The sequence below is a fragment of the Pinus tabuliformis genome, chromosome 8 (genome assembly GCF_031772625.1).
Source record: "Pinus tabuliformis cultivar Carrire ecotype Pingquan chromosome 8, CPIR1, whole genome shotgun sequence".
NCBI lineage: Eukaryota > Viridiplantae > Streptophyta > Pinopsida > Pinales > Pinaceae > Pinus > Pinus tabuliformis.
Window position 1 is genome coordinate 588,101,567 of NC_142294.1, and position 3,634 is coordinate 588,105,200.

The 3,634-nt window shown below is 34.1% G+C and overlaps 1 pseudogene; it reads right to left on the reverse strand.

The window, feature by feature from the left end:
* Positions 1-1,199: 1,199 nt before the first annotated feature.
* On the reverse strand, positions 1,200-2,471 carry LOC149236818 (uncharacterized; annotated as a pseudogene).
* Positions 2,472-3,634: the final 1,163 nt, after the last annotated feature.

Below are 3,634 nucleotides of genomic sequence, written 5' to 3' on the forward strand. Positions count from 1 at the left end.
TAACAAGTTTCATGGGTTCAGAGCTTTGATTGAAAACCACACAAGTATGAATATCAAAGTCTTGAGATTGGACAATGTGAGAGAGGATACCTCCAAGGATTTCAAGGGTTCTTGAAAGAAGGAAGGAATAAAGAGAGAGTTGTAGCTTTGTAAAACCTGGGGAAAAATAGGGTGGTATAGAGAAATTCCATCATAGGGGCCACTAAGGCCATGACACATGAAAAAGACTTGCTGATATTTCTTTGGACAAATGCATGAAACACAACTACAGAAAAGATAAGATACAATTATTATATTAATTTCCAAAGAGACATACACGGTGTGAAATCCTACTTTTTGATAAATATATATTTATAATTTATAACTTGATTCTTATATTGTAAAAAAATAAAATCAAATCTGAATTAAAGCATGTCAACTATTTAGCTTTCATACTCATATTTACCATTCGAGAATGACACAAAACCACCAAGTTCACAAAAGATTTGATGAATTCAATTTAGCTAATAACATCATCAAGTATTCAAGCTATAACACAAAATAATATAAGGCAAGAGTAGAGAACCATGATGAGAAATAAAATCAATTCTTCTAACTAAACAAGAGATTAAAACTTACTAACGGTGGAAAATTGTGTAGTGTGAAATTTTTTATTTGAGATCATATAATGCATGAGTGACAATGTCCAAATACAAAAAGAAGCATCACATGTGAACTTCAACCTTTCAAATAAGAGACACAATTCACTAGAAGATAGACTATACTAAAGGAAACTAAGAGTACAAAACTACTAAAACGCTATATTGATATATACTTGATGATCACAACTCATCTAACACTTAGTTTAAACCAATGCACTTGGGATGGAATCATTCAAATTTTGAACAAGTTATCAAATAATTATTATGTAAATTGTGCACTGGTTGTTCTCAAAGATGAGATGAATGGTGAAAATTGTTCAAAACATGCTTTAGGGTATAAAATAGATTCTTTTCACTTAGTTGTTAGGTCTGAGCAAAACTATTTTGCCAAAGTCACCAAGTATATACACTCAACATCGTCCCTTTTTTTTTTCTGAAACATGAAATGCAGAAATTATTCACCATCCTCATTGGAGCATTGACAACCCCACCCTCATGGAAAAGCAGAAGCTCATTTGAATAAATAAATTGAAGATCCATAAGCCTCAACATAATACCTTATTGTTGAATAACAAGCATTTCCTTGGCTTGGAACTGCTCCTCTAGAATATCCTCACTCGTTTATTTACTAAGAAGCTCATGTTTCTTGTTCTCCATAACCATGTGCTAAATATCTTCCTCACCTAGTAGGGGCACGTGGGCAACAAAATTTCGCTCTCTCTCTTGTTGGTTTCCCTTCTCCTGCTCTATGATTTATTTTTCCTCATCCTCCTCTTCCTTGAATAGAACCAACTTAATGTCAGTGACCTCCCTGGTCTTCACCGTTAACCTGGCCTCACTCTTGATGACCTCAATCCTCTGCCACTCTCTTAGTGCCCTGGCCGGCATCTCCTCCTCTGCGAGTTGCTCGACTTTCACCAAGATCTTGTCCTCGTCATCCTTATAGCCATAATAACTTGCATCATTTCACTTGTAAATATCATAGGTAGACCTCCTCTTCTTTGCCTCAGGGGTTTTATCTAATAGCTCATTGAGGATGGCTAGGAATTTTGTAGCCTCGAAGTATCTTTAACCGAGGCTATCCTAAATCACACTCAAGTACCTGACAAGGGATCCCCTAATTTGTATCTAACTACATGACAAGAGATCCCTCACATTCCCATCCCTCAGATGGTAGAAATAAACAGCGATGACTAGAAATTAAGGAGAGGAGAGGTATTGTTTAGCCTGGATAGTAGCAGTACCTAGTGCCCACCATAGATTTAGTTTTAACTTTTGGTCTTATGGTGGGTCACAGGCTTTGATCATACTATTGAATATGCTTTTGATATATTGTACATTGCCTTGGATATTTTTTCCATAAAATATATAGAAAGCGGTAGCAAAGAGTGGACAAAACAAGATTCACAGGGATATAGTAAAGCCCGAGTTAAACCCGTCTTACAGCTAGTGCAAAATGGTAGCACCGATAATATTGTGCACATCCACCTAGCTTCCTTCCAAGTTTGTCATCTTGGCCCCTACTTTGGCATAATTAGGGCCACCAAGCTCTACGATCTAAGCTTCCCGGTGCTTCTTTTCCCTAATCAGCTTGTTGATCTCACCGTTGAGGTATAGGAGGCAGTGTTCGCCAAGGTTTGGGTTCTGAACCTCCATTACATTCCATCCAATCTCTCATATTATCTGTTGCCTCCATTTGTGTGCATCTGTGAGATCATGGCATTCTGAGGCTAGGAACAAGCGCCTCTGTTTGGGTTTATTCTTCTCTTCGTTCTTGAATGTGAAGAACCTATTCAGCATAGAATGTACCTTCTCTTTGTTACAGGCCATTCTTCCCCAAAATTTGAGAGCCTACAGTCTGATTTTCTATGTTTAAAGCCCTAAGCCCTCCTTGCCTAGAACTTCACAAAATAACTTGAAGGTATGAGCAGATTTCATCGAATAGGTAAATTGTATGCTTAAAAAGGCGGGAGAAGGGGTTGGAATTTGGAATTTGGATCTATATGTTTCCCGTCAAGAACCTTTTCTCTTGAAGAAATTAAAAAATTACCTTTCAATTACATTAAAATTCCATTTTAAATAAAAGAAATAAAAAAAATAAAAATTTAATACATAATATTCTATATATATTAATTCATAATTTTGACCATCACTAATGGAATGATTTCATTCAATTTAATTTGTTTGATGTAGAGAATAATTAGTTTTTTGAGAAAAATTATAATCTTAGATTGGAGACATTTGCCTATAAATAAAACAATAAAACACTCTAAATATGTTTCTTTTTAAATTGAATTCTGCATTTTTTACCATATCAAAATTATAATTTGAATAAACCACTGCTTAAAGAGATAAAAACCTGGATTTTTTGGGGCAACCGTGAGTCTGTCCTTCGAACCTCCACCACTTGCAATATTTGACACTATTCAAGAAACAACCAACTTGATGAACAGAGGATGAAAACAATGCTACAACCACTTCCTTGAGAATAAAAGAATAAATATAGACAAAATCAAATATCTTTTATATATTAATAATTATCACACTAATTTTTACATTATAATCTTTTAGGTAAATCTTACATGCAAACTATACAATTAACACATTATATACAAACTACATTAAAAATGAAAGTAATTAACACATTCTGCATTAATCATCTCATTCCATCTTAGTTATTTTTGAGAGTATAAATCAAATTTCTTCTATAATTTTGTTGAATCAAAATAAGATAAATGTGCCTTATGCCACTCCCTCAGTTAAAACCCAAAATCATGATTTAAGTAATTGTATTGTTTGTTGTGCATATACTGCTAGTAAATGATACATAAATTTATTTTTTTCACTGAGATATCAAGATTCATTATAATGCATCTCCAAACTTTGTTAGAAAGATACAGTTTGCACTAAAATTTGAAACTTTCAGAAAGTGCAATAACATATTTCCAATTAAATTCACAAGACTAAACAATTAAATGGACCACGGCCAATCC